The sequence below is a fragment of the Zootoca vivipara genome, chromosome 8 (assembly GCF_963506605.1).
Source record: "Zootoca vivipara chromosome 8, rZooViv1.1, whole genome shotgun sequence".
Lineage (NCBI taxonomy): Eukaryota > Metazoa > Chordata > Lepidosauria > Squamata > Lacertidae > Zootoca > Zootoca vivipara.
This window is the reverse complement of record NC_083283.1, coordinates 63,387,764-63,407,053: the sequence shown is the minus strand read 5'-3', so window position 1 is coordinate 63,407,053 and position 19,290 is coordinate 63,387,764. Positions and strand designations below refer to the sequence as shown.

The following is a 19,290-nucleotide window of genomic DNA, read 5'->3' as shown; positions in this document are numbered from 1 at the left end:
TGAATCCATTTTCTGTTTTCAGGAAGGTTCACTTTCGATACATATTCAATGATCACATTTGAAAGATTATTTTAGGAAAGACATAACTGTTTCAAAGAAAGATGCCACGAGCCTTATAAAGCATTGCATACACTGGCAGCCAGAACAGATGACAAACCATCTAAGGTTGCAGCAAGTACCCACATACTTGGGAAGAAGACCAAGTCACATCAACAGAATTACCCTCCAGAAGACTGCAAAGGGTTGCAATGTTAATTCAGCTCAATTCATTGGGCATTGACCTTTCACAGACATATACAACATCACTGCAAAATTCCCATAGGTCCAAAAACTCAAGACGATTTGGTCTCAATTTAGTGCAGTATTCCGAGGATTGAGATTATTTTGCATAAACACTATAGCAAAATCTAATTTTTCTGTATGTTTTGCATGTTTTGAGTCATGCACATTGCGTAAAGAGGAGTCTCAACCACACACACAAAATTGCTAAGGACCAAGAAGCATCTGCGCTCTTGAGAATTATTCCACCCACGGGATTTAATAACCTGGCACCCCACTTCTAAAAATACACCTATCAGCAACAGCACACCGGACAGCTTATTACCAAAATAGCATCCTGTGCAAGGCAAGTGGGCATGGCCATCTTGCTATGCCGCATGCCAGATCCAATGTAGTTTTATTGACAAGACAGCATGTACAAAAGTCTTGTCACAAGCACCACAAGCTGGTCTTCTCCCAGTGCAAACAATGCACAACATAAAACCTATTCAGGTGTTCTTTTTCCTCGGGGGATGAGGGGGCGAGGGTGTGTACGTGCTGGTCTGCTCTGCTCCCTCTCCAATGCACTGGAGGGCAACTGTCTATGGCAGGGAGCCTGCTGTTCTAATGGAGGTCTCCTTCCATGATTATGGAAGGTTGTCAATGGGACAGGGAACCCAAAAAAGCAGAGGAACATTCACAGGAAACAAACCCACTTCAGATTTTAGTAACTACGCCACATACAGTATTTATGGCGATGACATACTGTGTGTCTCAAAGTACTTGGGCGTTCAATTAACATTAAACAAGGGCAGCCTGATCAACCAATCTCAATATTGGATCTTCCAAGACCCAACTGTTACTATTGCTGCTTCAAGTGAATGAAACAGGGCATATGCTCAGGCACATTTCTGAGCATCAGTGTCCAACTGAGGGCTTTTTAAATATCAAAGCAGCATACAAAAAACGTCAACAGTTCTATATATTATTTAAGTCGCTAGAAACATGGAAGCATAAACCATCACCACTTTGGACACACAACAAAGTACTATGGGGTAAAGAAGAAGAAGAGTTTGGATTTAATATCCCGCTTTATCACTACCCTAAGGAGTCTCAAAGCAGCTAACATTCTCCTTTCCCTTCCTCCTCCACAACAAACACTCTGTGAGGTGAGTGGGGCTGAGAGACTTCAAAGAAGTGTGACTAGCCCAAGGTCACCCAGCAGCTACATGTGGAGGAGCGGAGACGCGAACCCGGTTTACCAGATTACAAGTCTACTGCTCTTAACCACTACACCACACTGGCTCTCACATGTATACTCAGAACAGTATGTTTCTACATCAAACGACACAGGAGTGTTTACACAGCCAATAGGGGGTTGCAGTAGTGCTTTTCTCAGCCATCAACCACAGGGCAGTAGTCAAACCTGGCCTGTTGCAAGTCAGTACACAACTACACTGGAAAAGCCAGGTCACATACCACTGGTGGCAGTAGATATAATGAGGCCCGGTTGTTTGTTTATATGCACATCAACCCTCTTGCCCTCTACAATACTGTATGTGGCTTTGGCTCACATCTGCCACACACTATAGGCCAGCGAGTCACAACAGGGCTCAGTTGTGCTAACACACCCGGAAGAATAGAATGGAAATGCTGCAGCTCTCCTCCCGAAAATCATAGTTCACATCTCTATTCAGTATTTTCTTCCAGCCTCAGGATTCACACAAAAAACCCACATGTGAATCACAACAGCCTGCAGCGTGGGCAAGCTGAGAGTGATCAAGTAGCAGAGATTTTCTGTGCACAATTAAATGCAAAAAAAAGTGATTAAATGTGTGCTTATACAGTCAGCCCCCCCCCCAAAAAAAGTGGTGGTGATTCCCAGATGACTATGGACTTCGCTTTTCTGGGAACTGCTCAGGGTTTGTATTCTCCTATCCACATTTTGTTGTGGTGTATAGGTAAAAAACTCTATGCATCCACTGCATTCCAAAGTATTTGTGGTCCAAAGACTAGTTAGCCTTTTCTTTTTTTAAAAAAAAAAGTGAGCAGGAAACATGAATTCACCCACAAATGAAGTTTAGCAATGGTACGTGCAAAAAAGCTGCTTCAGCCACAGGGTGTCGAGTAACAAATCACACTCCTCTACGCAACAGGTTGCTTAACATTTCATGCACCTGCCCACTGTCTTCAGAGCGCCTGGCTCTGCAACCAGTGGAAGCGGGCTGCTTAATAAATTGCAAGGATGCCAAAAGAAGGAAAGCAAAGGCATACACACGGGTAAATAAAGGATCTTCCCCAGGGTGGGGGAAAGAGTTTGTATTCTTTCACATATTATCGGTGTCTCGCTCCCGCTCTCTTTTCTTGAACGAGCTCCACCCAACTGGAAGACCCACTTGTCTTTTCATCAATACCAATAAGCAAAGCCACACACATCTCAGTACAGTTTCTGGGCTGGGGAGCAGTTGCAACAGTGCACAGAGCTGTTTGTGAAGGGGTGCAGAAGAGGAAACGGCATGTGTGCCGCTGGGAGTCAGCAAAGAAGAGAAAGAGCTCAGCAAAGCCATTAAGGCAAGCCCGGCAGTGAGGAGTCCTAAAAACACAGGGGTTAGAAAAGACAGATGAGCTAGAGGAGAGCTGCTAGGAACTCCATGTTATCTTTGCAAATCTCATTTTGTCAGCATGCTTGTGGCACCACAGAGGCTAAAAGACCGAATGGCCACTTGGGGAAGTCCCCTGCCTTGGCAATAAATGTGCTACGTAGCCTTAGAGCAGAGTTTCCCAAACTTGAGTCTCCAATTCCCATCATCCCTGACCACTGGTCCTGCTAGCTATGGATGATGGGTGTTGTAGTTCCAAAAACAGCTGGGGACCCAAATTTGGGAAACCTTGCCTTAGAGGAAAACTCACTCTATAAAGTACATGGGAACAGCAACATGGGTCTACCATTTCAGGTGTTTTGTAAAGATTACAGTAAGGTAGCAGTCACTTTGAACATTCTAAAATACGAAATATTATAAGCGTTCCAGTATTTCGAGTAACCCCAAATAGCTAAGATACCAAATTATATGAATCCATTGATTACACTTCCCTGGGCTTAATGTGTGCAAGTCCTCAGCCCCAGCATCTGTTCTCAAAGCTACTGCTCAATCGCAGAAGAGATGGACTGGCACTACTCAGCAGGTGAAGAGGGAATTTCTACTGTCCCTGGGCAACCAGAGTGGCTCTGGGCAAATGGGAAAAGCTTCTAGGATGGACTACGCTCCTTAAATTTCTGGAGAGAAAGACTTTCCAGCATACAAGAGCGGGATTTCTCTCTCTCCTTAAAAATTCATTTTGCCCTGGCAAGTAGTAATACTCAAAAACCCAAACCATTTTCAGTGTTGAGCATCATTTACCCAAGTATAATACTTTCCAGACACTGAAGCAGCAGGATAAGAAAATTTGCGGCCCTACGGATGCTGATGGGACTCTCAGAGACCATCCGCTCCAGCCAGCAGAGTCAATAGCCAGGGAGGGCAGGACCTGCAGTCAAATCCACATCGGGAGCATCACAGGTCCCCCACTCCCTCATTTAAAGTAATGTCCACTGCCTTGGAAACCACCAAAAATGGCATCGCCAACATATTCCATTAGCCACGTGCTAAGAGCTAAACATTTCCACCATCTTTATTTCGTGCCTCTTGTAACCAGTGTTCGAAATTAGCCAGGCGCATTTTGCGACTGGAGTGGGTCCAATTGCGACCATGTGGGAATCTCTGGATGCCAGGTTAGCGAAATGTCACTTTGAGAACAATCTGAAATTATTTTCCTTGAAGCTTAAATTAGCGTTATTCTGGATTGGTTTATTTGACGGTTTAATGTGCTGCAAACTGCTTTGAGATCTGTTCTTTAAGATATACAGCGGTATAGAAATGGAATTAATAACAATAATAGTAATAATAAATAATAAATTCCGGGGGGGGGGGACACACAGCACCGAGACATTCCATGGTGGCGACCGCAGCCCAGGTTCAAAGTGCCATTTGGTGATTATATTACATATCTGAGTTTCTAACACTGCTTGTAACTTCTGTGCATGCCGTAGATCAGGCATAGGCAAATTCTGCCCTCCAGATGTTTTGAGACTACAATTCCCATCATCCCTGACCACTGGTCCTCTTAGCTAGGGATGATGGGAGTTGTAGTCCCAAAACATCTGGAGGGCCGAGTTTGCCTATGCCTGCCATAGATGTGTTAGCTAGCACCCACTTCAAGCCCCCAAATAGAGAGCAATGTACAAAGGCCACAGCAAGCAGCAGGCTTCTGTTGTTGTTTTTAGAGACACTTCCTAGAATACCAATATGAGTAAGAGAACTAAGGGGTAGTCATAGCACATGACACGTACAAACACAGAGAGCAACCTCAGTAAAAGGCCACAGCCACACTTCACATACTGACACAGCAGAATTCCACATGCAATTGCGGAATAGAGCACAGCCTGAGCTCCGCTTGATCGTTTACCCATATTTAGGTCCTCGGCTCCAGCAGGGCTCAAAGCATGTTTCCACTAGGGTGGCCAGATGTAAAAGACAACACAGCTCTGGTGCTCGCTTAACAGCTGTGCAGAAGAGCAACCGCTGGCACAGCCAGAATCCCCCCCCCATCCACGTAAACCTTAAGGGTCATCAGAACTTGGTCTTGCCTTCCCCTCTGATCACCTTCACTTAGAAATGTCAAGTCTCTCTGAAGCCAAATATGTGTCAGGCAAAGTACTGTTGCCAGAAGCAGCAGACAACCAAGCACAACTGCAGCGTCTTATTGGTTTCTGTAGGATTTGTGCAGCAGCAAAATCAACCCAATGAGTATTTTGTGGGTTACTGCTGAAAGCAGGCATGAGGCCCAGAAGGTTGTGAGCATGAAAATAGTGTTAGCAATTCAGATATATAAACTCATCGCCAAATGTCACCATCAACCTAGGTTATGGTCGCCGCAATTGAAATGTATAGGTGTTTGCAATTGAACCATTATTATAATTTTTATTATTATTATTATTATTATTATTATTATTATTATTATTATTATACCACTTTATATATTAAGGAACAAGTCTCAAAAGTGGTATACAACACATTAAAACATCAAATAAAACAATCCAGAATAAAACAAACTCAAGCTTCAAGGAAAGTATTTCGGATCCTTCTCCAGGTGACATTTTGCTTTCCCTAGTTGCCAACCTGGCATCCAGAGATCTCCACATAACTGGACCCATGCCAGTCACAAAATGTGCCTGGCTAATTTCGAGCACTCCATGGAACTTGCAGGACTTCCAAACTCCCTACTCCTAGCTATTAGTCATGCTGTCTGGAGCTGATGGCAGTTGCAGCCCTCCCAAAAGGTGTTGCAACTACAGGTTTCCCATCCCCGAGAGAGAGACCTGTGTCTTAAAATCAGGGGCGAATACTTCCTTCAACCACTTCCTTAAAATGCAATGAATTTACCTGCTAGGCAGCTCCACCTAGTCCAGCAGTATTCAGTGTTTTTGATCCATAAGGAACCCTTTCCACACAGACTTATTTCCAAAAGAATCCCTGTAGAGGATTCTGGGGCACAGACAAGTCTGGGGCACAGACAAGCGCACTGACCAGGCCTATCAGGCTTTAGCATCACCTCACATGTACCATGGGTATATCCAAGAGTATCACCTGACACTTCTTTGCAGCAGAAAACTGACTGGTGATCCAAAATGGTGGCCAAGTCATGTTTCAATAAAGTTTGAGGAATGATAGCTCGGTTAGAGAATACATGTTTCACATGCAGAAGGTCTCCAGGTTCAATCCCGAGCATCAGGTAAAACAGGTCTAAGGAAAGACATCTCCTCCAACCCTGGAGAAGTCATCCTGCCAGTCGAAGAGGAGGCAATGTGGCTTCCTCTGTCAACCATGAAGCCTATGAACCCTCCACCCCTTTGTCATGTGGTGGGGAGGGTTGTTACCATTTCTCCCCCAGCCCCTCAAAAACACATAAAAGTGAAAGAGGAAGTGGGAAAGCATTTTCAAGACACGGATCGGCACCTGAGCAGCTGAACGGAAAGCAAAGCGACCAAAAGCGTAACAGATGAGCACGAAGGAAAAGTGGGGAATTTTTTTTGGGGGGGGGGGGTTCGAAATAGGCAACTGGGAGAAAAATGTAGCAACCAGAGAGAGAAAATGAGGTGCCACAGGAGAGAGAGAAGGCAACGGCACATATCAAATCCAATAACATGGAAGTTGCATTTTTCACAGGTTCCTCACACATAACAACCAAATCACAGCTCACATCTGCATCGATTGAATGAAGCATAAACATTATGGACCCAGAGCAGTCGTGGCACAAAAACATGGATCTGAATCACAGGTCTAAATGGATCTTCAGGAGGCTTACAAGGGCTTCCCTCAAAACCACCACATCATAGGTCACCTCACCTGTGTCCAGAGAGATGCTCTGTGATTTGTTGATAGTTTCGCTGTCATCCTATGTAAAAATAGCCTTGAAAATCCGTGAGGATCCATATATTGAATCAATGCTTTCATGGTGCTGGCTGGCTGGCTGGCCTGCACTGGATCTGTTTTAGTTGGTGTTTTAATGTGTTGCAAACTGCTTTGAGATTTGTTCTTTAAAATAAGAAGCAGTATAGAAAATGAAATTAATAAAAATAATAAATCCCATAATAATAAATAGACCTTCTATTGTGGCGACCATAACCTAGGTGTAAGGAGCCAATTGGCAATTAGATTTTATATCTGAGTTCCTGACACTGGGTTCTCACCCACAATTCTGAGATTAAGATTCATGCCCTCTGTAGTCTAAAGGGAAGCATCAGTTGCTGCTACACTGCTTTAAAAACCAAGCCTCTAAAAAACTACCAGATTAAGAAGAGTACTCCTGTCAAAAAGAGCAAGCTGCCTTGCAGTATTAGTTTTTCTGCGAGTCCGAAGGGCAGATCTATGCAGTTTTGTTTTGTTTTTTTTAAAAAAACAAGGCCACAGAAGCCTGCAGAGTCCTTAAGATTCCAGAGGCATGTGCCTCAGAGTGACAAACTTCAGCAATATGAGGTTATCCCACTAATTTTCTCTGAGCAATCCAAGCCACCTGTGTGTCTACACCGTCAGCCCTCTGTGCAACTACCAAGAAAAGGCGAGTCAACATTCTGGTCTGAGCCAGACAAGTGCAAACTGGATCATACATAAAATCTGGACTCAGAGGGGATAGGGAGGGTGGGGCACATTCCCTAGCAACCAGCTGCAGAACTTTAGGATGCCTCGGGTTCTGTTTCTACGAACCCTTGCTTAAAAGGTGCCCCCCCCAAAAAAAATTGCACGGAAAATCCAAACTGTATACAGAGTCTGTTGATGACGACCGAATGCATGTAGAAAAGCTGTCTGTGCAGAATTTTCCACACCCCTTTAATCGCATACAGTCGTACCTTGGGTTACGAACTCGATCCGTTCCGGGTCGCAGTTCGTAACCTGAAAAGGTCGCAAACCGAGCGCCATTTTTGCGCATGCGACGAAAACACTTCCGGGGTTGCGGAGTTCGTAACCCGAACTGTTCGCAACCCGAGCGGTTCGTAACCCGAGGTACGACTGTACTTTAAATGGAAGCCCAACATCAGGAAATGATAAACAATCCTTAACCGAGCAGCAATTATAACTCTTAATAAATTAACGGGCTTGCCCATTAATTCCCAGGAAGCAAAGATTCTACTTAAAATAAAATAAAAAGGACCAAAACAAAACCCCAATTTATTTATTTTTGCTAAGGGCCACCCACTAGCCAGCGCTGCCGATGCCATAGTTTGGCAACTTGGAGCAACCCATGTCTTTGCATACTTCTCCTCCCCACTTGCTCAGGCGCTGCCTCTTCTCCCTTTCAGTGCAAGATAGCTATAGTTAGCATTTTATGAACACAAGCCAGAACCCCAAATTAAAAAGGTATAAGCTGGGGTGGGGGGGGGGTTAAAGAGAGCAAAGAGGGGCATGCAAACCCAGAAGATGCTTCTGACTGCCAAATCATGGGCCCGTAGTTCAGTGGCGGAGCATTTGCTTAACATGAGGAAGGTTTCAGGTTCAAATCCTGACATCACCAGTTAACTGGACCAGGTAGCAAATGATGGGAAAGACTGTGCGGCCAGTGACCCCAAGAACCACTTTTCCCCCCTATGTATTTACCTAAGTAGTAAAGAAATACCCAGGTGATTTGTATGGATGTTCACTCACCCTGAAAAAACATTCACTCCAGGGATCTGCCAAACTGAAAGCCAAACCCCTGAGCACTTGCAAAAAGTGTTCCTAGAGCTATGCTTGATGCAAAATGGCATTTCAGAGAGAAAACTCAAGTCTCCCTTTGGGAACCACACAAGACCTTGTGGTGGTTCCAGAATTATAGAAAGGGACACATTTCTTTTTAATCTGTTGCTCCAAGAGTCCTGTGTCATCTTAAAGATAAAAAAACCTCCAAGAAATCAGAACGTGAGCTTTCAGTTAGGCAATACATCTGCCAGTCTTTAAAGGTACTACTACCCTAAGGCACTCTTTCTTCTGAAGGAAGGAGCTAGAGAATTTGCACTAAAAGGATACAATGCAGACTCACTGGTCTAAAGCAAAGGGGAACAACAACTACTACAAAAAAGTCAAGATCTTCAAAGCAACGGATAATCCTCTTTAAACATAACAATGCCTGCATGGGGGTTTCAATTGCTTCCCTCCGCCTTGTTGGTACAGACCCCTTGAAAATCTGCAGGTGAATTCCCCTTAAAACTATTCAGCTGCCCTGTCTCAGAGGCCTTCGAATTCCCTTAGCATTACTTACCTGAATCACAATGAATAAACAGTCCCCACCCATCACCTACTTCTTTTGTCTACAGCGCCTATTCACTGAGAGCTACCTTTATTGACTGCAAGGCTGGTTAGCATGAAAAACTGGAGAGGTAGCACAGAGAACAAGATGCACTAGAATGGCTTGCATCCTGCTGTAGGCAACGGAATCTACAGGCTGTTCTGCTGAACCAATAGGGTGCAACTCAATATTCATTCCAGATCTGCAAGGTTCGGTTAAAAGGCCCCTGCCCTTCACAGATGAGCTGCTGTTCAGCCATATAGCTCACTGAGGAAGCCAAAAGCTTTTTTTAAACAGCACACCAAAAAGTCAGTTTCTTTTGCATTTCACAGAAAAGCAACTGCCACGGGGTACAGCTTTTAATTGGGCACACTTAAGAGAGCACATCACATCCGCGTTATCCTTAAGATTCACACCAAGAAAGAAGAAGCAAGGATGCTTCAGTTTAGCTATTTCTTCTGCTAACACCTGTTGCTGCCTTAAATAATGTATGTCCTACCTGTAAAACCATTGCCCTATTTAATGCCAACTAGGAGCAGAACTGGGCTGCAAGGTGGGAACGTTTCAAAACCGTTTTTGTATTAGAAAAGGTCCAACCGCTCAATTTCTCCACTGGATCCTTGGCCAGGTTAAGCGCCCCCTTGTTTTCAACAGCCAATATTTCAGGGCGATAACGTTCCGTAACATAGAAATGAGCATCCTTTGTTTTATGCTACTGCTACCCAGAACAGTATCGTTTCATCCCATCGCTCATTTCCAACAACTGGATTTAGCACCTTTTGCACAGAAATGCACAGATTTGGAACCTGTTGCAAAATGAAACACATGAGGCTAATCTCCTCAAATTCCCCCAGTTCCTTTGTGTCCTAAAAACAACCAACTTCCCCCTCAACCTCACACACTTACATTCAACGCAACCTGGAAAGAGGTGCGAGAGAAGACACATAACCTCCCTATACCTGCATAGAGAAGATGCCAGGACCACCCTACAGTAGGTAGCAAATTAACACAACATAGCTCCCCAAAACAAGGGCAATGCTTCAACCAGGCAATATATTTAGCAGAATGTGATCGTGCAAGAATCCTACCAAAAAAAAACATTCCAGTTTGCGAGCAGTAAGAATTTGGAATTGGGTTGTGGGGAATCCACACTGAAATACTTGCTCAGCTATAGTGCTAGTTGACTTTGGATGTCACCGCTATCCATCTTGCAGCCAAATTTACTTCTCTTGGCTGCTGTGAGGCAAATAGGCTGCTCTGAGCATCTTGGAGAAGGGCAGGATACTAATAATCCTCCACAAGAGGTCCAGGCGGTGGCAACACGAGAACAGGCCTTTCTTGCAGTGGCTCCCCGCATATGGAATGCTCTTCCCAGGGAGGCTCGCCTGGCACCTTTGTTACATGTATTTAGGCGCCAGGCAAAAACATTCCTCTTTTCTGGCTTATTAAACCATCTTTGGCCTTTTAAATATTGGGGGGGGTATTTTGTTTTGTTTTGTTATCATGCCATGTATTTGTCTGTTTTTATATTGTATATTCGGTTTTTATATTGTAACTCAGATGAAGGGCGGTATACAAATTTAATAATAAAATAAAAATGCAATGAATACAACACACTTTTCTCCTATTCGAGCCAAGTCCTATTTCATAAGTGAAGAATTTCATTTTAAGAATAGGTATCTTTGTGGACAAGAGCATCCATAAACAGAACAGGTGTCAGGGTGGCAAATTTGCTTGAGAGAGAAACACCCACAGAACACCACCCAGTTTATTACATTTATCTGCACATTATTTTTCCACGAACCCAACAGGCATCAAATTAGTGAGTCACACACACACCGCACAACTTTCTTATTCACTTAGGAATCGATTCTTGAAAAGCAGTGTATATTTCTGCCCTGACATGCTTCCGTCCGCACTATTTGTTTCAAATTTAGTTTTCATTGTTCCTGCCACAACCGTGAGGACTAGCAACCACAGGTTTCTGACAAGACTTTGTTGCCCACACAAGGCCCGCAGAACATGGGATGATAAACCTACTTCTTATCACAACTGCTGAAGACTCCAGGGCAGGCCACAATTTCTGAGCCACTTTAGAAATTCAGAATTCCTAGTCTTAACAGGGTTTTCCCTATCAATTAATAAGATAGGGGCCATTGTCACCATTCATTGGGGAGAGTCTCTCTTATCATTCCACTTATCTGCTTTCCCAAGACGCTTCTTTGCAAGCTTGAGGGCAAAGGTATTTTAAAAGGGAGAGGGGTGGGGGAGAAGAAAGAAGGAAAATGTAAATTAATTCTTACCCCTTTCTAAGCTTCGGATCGCTCTTCAGAAATGCACTTTATATCTATAAAGGGGGGAAAGAGAATTAAAAGTTAAGCTAAGTGTGTAGTGTGAAAAAAATATGTAAACCAGTATCCAGAAAGTTAAAAAGTGATTGGGGGGGGGGGGACAACCAACATTATTCATCTGATAGCATGTCACATAGCTTTTCCCAAAGTAAAATGAATTGACACAAGCACACAAGCTTTGAGAACAGCACTAAAGTTACACACCAGGACTCCAGCTGTGCTGTAATAGACTTCTTTGTTTCCTACACAAATCTATCTGATGTTTGAGGGAGAAACATTTCATTCCACCTGTGTTTCAACTCACTACATCAGCCAGTACTGGGGGGGGGGGAGGTACGAGAAAAAGGAATTTCTGCTGCTAAAGTTTCTATAAACACCAAGTTGGAAGCAAGTATGTTCTCAGAACATTTCCTGATAAATTGCCACCATCAAGCCTAAAAAAAATATAGACTTATATGGAAGCACATCACATTTTGAAAGTTACCTGTAACCAAGACTTCTATCCTACTAACCCAGCCACACTTGGCAGGGAGCAAATTCAACATGACTTGGTTCTGAGTAATGTTTATTAAGCTCATGATGCCATGTGCTGTTAACTTCTCAACTCTATGAAAGCATCCATTAAGGGAACGCAGGTCAGAATTCTGCAAATACTTAAGATACAGGAGCTTACATATTAAGAGTGCGATATGAAAATATTTCCAACGTTGAGCACAAAAGTTCAGTCTGATTTTAAGTTCGAGATTCCCAGCGGGGTAATTTAAGAGGAAAAAACGTGGTTTTATTTTATTTACAAAAGGAAAGGAGAAAGAGGATGAATCCCTGATAGATGCACTTGGGTTAATTTTAGCATCCTTCTATTTAGCTGCTTAGCAACACTTATCCTATGACCTTCTCCGCACCACCTACTTTCGCAAGGGATAACATGTATAACCTGAGAGATCTAGCAATGATAGCCAGTTTTGACTAGCAGTGTAAGACAGCCGATGAAAAAACCAGCTTTTACTACAAGCAAAGGGGGGGGACCAGGGAAGAGCATCTCTAATTATGACACCTTCAGTAACGGAAAAGCTGAGTGTAGATGCGGAAATGCATCTAGAGTACATAAATCATCTTGAAGAAATCCAGGAAACCCATAAGGCTACAAGGGACATTTTGCAAAGGCCTGGAAGAGGAGGGGAGGGGGAATTTTGAAACACACTGTCTGCCCTTAGGGCCAAAACAAGTTTGCTAAACCCACTACGAAGTCACAAGAGATTTTCCCACCTGAGGTTTAACTTTAGCAATCTCTAGAGCAGGGGTTCCCAAACTAAGGCCCGGGGGCCGGATGCGGCCCAATTGCCTTCTAAATCCGGCCCGCAGATGGTCCAGGAATCAGCATGTTTTTACATGAGTAGAGTGTGTCCTTTTATTTAAAATGCATCTCTGGGTTATTTGTGGGGCATAGGAATTTGTTCATATTTTTTCCCCGAAATATAGTCCGCCCCCCCACAAGGTCTGAGGGGCAGTGGACCGGCCCCCTGCTGAAAAACTTTGCTGACCCCTGCTCTAGAGACTCTCAGAAGTCCAAGCAAGGTTCATCATATGACAAAGATGCAAGGATGGGCATCATCTATCTGGCTATTGAACAGTTCAATAATTGGGTGTGTTCCAGTTTTTAAAACTTTGTATTAAAAACTAATTATAAGAGGGGGGGACAGTTTTATTAAATGGGCATGAATTAGTTGAAAATTTTCAGGTAGCTGAAATGGAGCATGTTACTTTCCCCTTAAAAGGTCTGCAAAATTTTACATTAACACAAACTTAACATACTCCACGTGTACACGGCTGGGATTGCTATAAGAGGCAGACACACACATACACAAGACATCAGTTTCTGGCCAATTGCCCTGAAACAATTAAAGCCATTAGGTGTGTCTTAAGAGAAGGATGAAAAGAATTGTTGTGGTAACTTGATTGATCGGATGGTGGAGCCATGCTGTTTCTGAGTTTCTAACACACAAAGGGGTCTATTCTCCCAGGGATGTACTTGCAACACCAGTTAATGCTAATGGGCATTATGCACACACATCAAGGAGGACTATACCCCTAAGCCTTCAAAGGGAAAATAAAACCCTAAAACAAATATGGCTTGTGTGACCATGAGTCACTGGGTCCATGTCTATCTCCCCCTGCATGCGCATATACACATATCTATCTGAGGAGAGAGACCAAGCGGCTGGGCTGAGGGCAACTTTTTTAACCCTTCCCAAACTGCATGCCACCATACCCTTTTAAGGATATCAGTCAATATTTGGTGGAAGGGTCACAATTCCAGGAGTTACTGAAAAAGCAGCTATCTTAAAAGAGGCAAGCATCACCCCCCTATCGCACAGGCAATTTTTTTCCTGCCCAAAGGATGAGAAAAACTGCATTAACATGAGCGACTTTGTCCAAAAGGGAAGACATTTGCAAAGTAAAAGGCAGTCAGAAAATGTAAAGTTTCAAGCACTTTTCCCTTGCCAGGGATCAACCAAATAACTTAACTGCCTTCTCAGACTGAAGACACCACATTTATGCCCCCCCCACACACACATACCTGTTACAGATTTTCCCCACCTAGCACCAAAAACTCTGTAAAGAAAAAGGTCCTCAAGAGAAAAAAGAAGGGAAGTGCATCTACTCCGCCATCCTTTTCAAAGTCAGACACTTAGAAGTCAAGGAAATAGCATTTTAATGAGTTATTTTCTCCCCACCACCCAAGGGGGGGGGAACTAAAAACCCCAACCATCTCCCCAGGAAGAGTGCAGTTTGGGTATTGCTTAGAAGCCCCTGCCGAATTTGGGACTGTCCAGGGGGACCTGGGCTCTTCGTTCTCTCCCCTAGCCAGGCAAAGGAGCACAAATGTGCTGAGCTAAGAGAAAACTTATCAACCGACATGACAAAGTTCAATCCACCTCCACCATCAACAAGCGGCGGCGGCGGCGGCGGCTCCTCCTCCTCCTCCCTCTGCGAAAGTTTTCACAGCATCTCCAGCCTCTTCTCTCGCTGCTCTACTCTGCCCGGCAACGAGATGCCTCTCTCTCTCTCTCTCTGCCTGTTGCACAACTGCGAGCTAGAAAGCTGGAAGTTACTTTGGCCGAGGACGGAGGAGAGCAACCACCACGTTTTCCATGGCTGCTCTTCACCCACATACACACACACACACCTTCTCTCTCTCGGTTAAATAAAGGCAACAGCAAGCGAGCCCAACGGCAGGGAAAAGTTTGAACAAGGGCAGAAAAAAAGTTTGATCAAGTAGCAAAGAGCGGCGAGAATCTCTCTCTCTTTTTTTGCAAACTGGCTCCATGTTTGCATGGGTGTGGGGAGGTCATAAAAGATCTCCCCCTTTTTTCTTTTCCCTTTTTAAGTTCCCCCCAAAAAGGAGAGACATCATCTCTCTTTTAAGAAAAGAGAAAAAAGAGGGGGGGAAAGGGTGGCGGGGCAGGGAAATACGTCTTTCGACCAGGGGCGGGGGAGAGAGAGAGACAACCCTTTCCCCCGCTGCTTCTTAGCAACGATTAAGGTCGCAGTTTCCTAAGAGACGAGTCCCGACTAGTCTGCATTAACACGGAGAGAGGAGAGGAGAGGGGGGAGCAGGGGGGAGGACGCTTTTAGAGAAGTTTTGGATGTAGCAATTGTTTGGGGGGGTAGAAGGGGGTGCGAGAGTTAATAGTTGTTTGTCATCCGAAAGGGTCGATGGAAAGGATTAAAAAGAGATGCGAGAAGAATCCTTTTTTAAAATAACACAGAAAAAGAGAGAGACCTGGACCAGTTAAGTTCAGAATTCGACGCAGCATATTGAGAAAGAAAGAAAATAGAAGTAAATAGGACACGCGACATTTTCCTAGGTTCGGACGCACGCGGCTTCCTGTACTCGTGACGATGCGTGTGTGCGTTTCCTCCTATAATCCATTGGAAGGGGGTGGGGGAAAGAGAAAGATGTCCCTCGGAACCAGTACAAGGAGGGGGGGGGAGAGAGAAAAAGAAGCGCAGATCCCCTCCCGCACATACGTATACACATACTACCCCACACAGTACCATAAAACACGCCGAACCCTTCCAAACTATTCAAGGAGGAAAGGAGAAGAAGGATGACGCGCGTGCACCTTTGCTGAAGGCCAAGCGAGAGAGAGAAGCAGGACTGATCTTGTGAAGGCTCCGACCTCTCCCTGTCCCCCCACCCCCACCCCCGAGGGTGAAGGGGAGGGGAGGGCAAAGGGAACGAGAAGTACCAAAGTACAATTATATATATATTAAAAAGGAGCGACAGAAACAACACACGCAGATGCTTCCAGCAACCGACCTTGCAAACAAGGAGGGGGAAAAGTTAGCAGATGCCCGAGAGAGAGGGGGGGAGGGAGTAAAAAAAGAGACTAAGCGTCTGGATTTTTTTGGGGGGGGGAGAAGAGTTGTACCTTGAGAGAGAGTCGACTCCACTTCAACTTAAAGGGAGGGGAGCTACTTCGCTCCCCATCATCTTCAAATCATAAAAGCTTTTCCCTCTCTCGCACAACCCCAACGCAACAAAAAAAAAGGCTGGAGAAGGAAGAGGAGAGCGAGCCGGAGGAGGATGTAGTTGCAGGGAGCGGAGGCCAATTGGGTTAAAAGATGCTTCTCCTTCTCGCAAGCCCATCCAAATCGTTGGTTAAAAATAAACTTTGCAGTAGGAGGGGAGGGAGAGAGATGATCTGGATGAATTCCTGAGCTCAGACGGTTTAATATGGATGAGCATCAGGTCCTGCAGGCAACAGGCTGCAACGGGTGTTGCTGGTTGGTACAGTTTGCAACACGGAAGGAGAGGTGGGGGGAGCCGAGAAGGGGAGGCAGGGAGGAGCGGGGGATGGGAGAGAGAGAAGCTGCCCCAACTCAGCAGCAGCATCTGCTCGGCACCACTGCCAACCAACTTTTCAGAAACTTTCCTTCATAACACACAAACACACAAAAAGCAAACAAAAAAACACCCGGCCACCTCTCCCTCCCCAAACGCTACATTTGCAACACCACTAAGAGTAGTCGCGCCGCTTGAAAAGGGGGGACACTTTCTACCTTTCGCCACAAGTGTCCTCCTTCGTCATCCCCACCCATCCATCCGCACGTTCGGAAGGGAAAAAAGTTTCTTTGCACTCCTCTGAAGCTCCCCCGGGCACCTTCGCTCCCAAGCTGCGCCTTTCCTCTCTCTTCCTTCCCAAGAGGCGCAGGTAGAAAGTCGCCCTCCTGGCATCAGCCTCGCCTACTTACGTCGGACTTGCTCCGGGCTGGGCTGCCTGGCTCGAGCCATGATGGAAAGCGGTGCGGATGGACGGTGGTGATGATGATGCACGGCCGCCCCACCAGGCCTCCCTCTCCCCACTCCCCCGCTATAAAAAAAAAAGTTAAGGATAATAACCGGGAAAGGGAAAGGCCAGGGGACGCGCAATTACCAAAGGAAAGCAAAAGTTTCCGGAGGGAGGGAGGGGGGGAGAGCGAGCAGCAGCCGAATTCAAAATGGCGTTTCGATGGATGTGCAAAGTTCATCAACTCCCCCAGAACTTCCCTTCGTCCTCTCCTCCCTCCCGGAGAAGGATGAGGCGAAGCCGAGGAGCCCTCCGGCCCGGCAGCGACGCCCGACGGTGCCCCCAGTCTCCCTCACCCCAAACCGCGCGCCCCCGCTCACCCTCCAAGGCAGGCGCATCACGTGTGGCTCCGGCCAGGCTCCCGGGGACGTGTTACTCAGCCAGGCTGCTGCTGCCGCCGCCGCCTCTTGCAAGCGGTAGCATCCCTATCTCGCTCGCTCCCTCTCCTCGCCTGGGAGGGGCTCTGCTCCTCGCAGAAGAGAAGTGAGTAAAAAACTTTTCTCTTTCCTCCTCCTCCCAGTTGCACGGAGCCAGCTCAGCCTCCTCCTGTTGCTCCTCGCTTAAGCAACTTTTTGCTAACCATCGGGACAAAAGTCCAACCAATCTTGCAATAAGAAATAACTCCCCCCCCCCTCTCTCTTACTTGCTTGCTCTCCTCCTCCCCCTTCGCCACACACACACGCAAATGATGGTGGAAAGAGGGAAGTTTCCAGACTAGAAAGTCTCTCGGTGGTAATGTACCATCTGGCTGCTGCTGCTGCTCCCCTCCATTACAGGCTTGCAGTTGCAAGGAGGAAGCGCCGCCGCCGCCGCCGCTGCGCAGAGAGAGGCAGTTGAGTGTTAGGGACTGATAAAGCGCTAGGGATGCAGACGGTGCAGTATCGTCTTTGAAGGGATCGCCCGCTGCCTGTCTCGAGCTGCTTAATCCATTGTCAACCAGGTGCCGCGCATTCAGCTCTCTCTCTCTCCCGTCTAATTAACGAGAAAGGCAGAGAGAAGCCCCACGTCGTGGCTGCTGCTGCTGCCGCCGCCGCCTTCCAGCCTGGAGCGGATGGAGCAACAAGTCTCAGCAATTAGCAATACACTTGCAACCTTAGGCATGAAAGCCCTGGGTGGCGGCGGCGGGCATCCCTTCCGTGTCACCAGTTGCTCCACCATCCAGACGAAGGAGGAGGCGCGGGGAGGCCTACACAAACACACGCAGCCCTCCTAGGTTTAGGTTGATTGAACACCTGGCAATTAAAACGCAGACAATGGTGGTTGTAAAAAGAGGAAAAAATCCTCCTTAGGCATAAGGTAGGCCCAGACTCATGGATATTTTGAGGAGGATGCTAGTGGATTAAAAAAATCCTCTGTTTAAGAAATCTGGTACCAGCCACCTCTCCCCCCCCCAACTCCCCCCCTAAAGTCAGATTTCTTAGAAAAATAAAAATCCCTCTATCAAATTAATTTCTGGTTGGTTGGGGGTTGGTTTTTACAGTAGCACAGGGTGGTCCATCGCCCCTGCTATTTTTGTAAGCAGGATATGATCAAACGCTTAATCTCCAAGCGTACAGTAGAATCCTAAGCACATTTGCTCATATGCAGAGTCCAATAGGTCTTAGTCCCAAATAAATATGCATAGGATTGTGGCCTTAACTTGGCTTTGAGACCATTGAAAAATATGGAATTTGTTCCTGTTCGTTCTTTGCTTCAACATTTCCCCTCCCTGCTATACTTGACAAGCAAGTAAAAAGTAACCCATCACTTCATGCTCATCCAGACAAAACAGTTTGGTCCTCTGAATCAAAACACTTTTGGAGGTGACCTTGAGTTCTAGTTTTTGCATAACTATATAAACAGGTATACAGCCCCGGAAGCATTGTTATTTCTGGTTTTTAATATCATTTTTTCTATACTTAGGGGCAGAAATATATCTCCGTGGGCTTCCAGTCTTTCCCTTCCTGCCTAAATTCCTTCTGGGGATGCCAGGAAGAAAAAGAGCTCAGTTTCCAGGCAGTACCAGGGAGAGGAGGAAAGGAATCTTCCTCTTGCTGTGGCATGATTCAGTGTGTATTCCATCCTCCACCCTCTTCTGAGGAAACCGCATGGGGAGCTGAGCCAAGCCTGGGCTATGCCAGGGAGCAGGAGGATCATGCTGTTACATGGGGTGCCTTCACTTTCCCCACTTTCCCTCCTCAGGAAACTGAGCAGTGCTAGGGAAGTTACAGGTAGGTAGCCGTGTTGGTCTGCTGTAGCCGAAACAAAATAAAAAAATCCCTTCCAGTAGCGCCTTAGAGACCAACTAAGTTTGTCATTGGTATGAGCTTTCGTGTGCATGCACACTTCTTCAGTATCTTCAGTGTGCATGCACATGAAAGCTCATACCAATAACAAACTTAGTTGGTCTCTAAAGTGCTACTGGAAGGAATTTTTTTTATTTTGTTTCGAGTGCTAGGGAAGTACCTGATCCCTCCTCTCTTGCAAACAGC

The 19,290-nt window shown here is 45.7% G+C and overlaps 1 protein-coding gene across 11 annotated transcripts in view; it reads right to left on the bottom strand.

Annotated features, from left to right (window-relative positions):
- RREB1 (ras responsive element binding protein 1) overlaps positions 1 to 17,856 on the bottom strand; it is a 119,416-nt gene extending 101,560 nt beyond the window's left edge. For 3 of the 11 annotated variants that reach the window (XM_035125508.2, XM_035125509.2, XM_035125500.2), the window contains exons 1-2: positions 17,140 to 17,444; positions 11,418 to 11,461 (exon numbers count right to left, since the gene is read on the bottom strand). The gene's annotated coding sequence lies outside the window, so the exon portion shown is untranslated. The other 8 variants (XM_060277988.1, XM_060277985.1, XM_060277991.1 and 5 more) reach the window with 8 other exon arrangements.
- Positions 17,857 to 19,290: the final 1,434 nt, after the last annotated feature.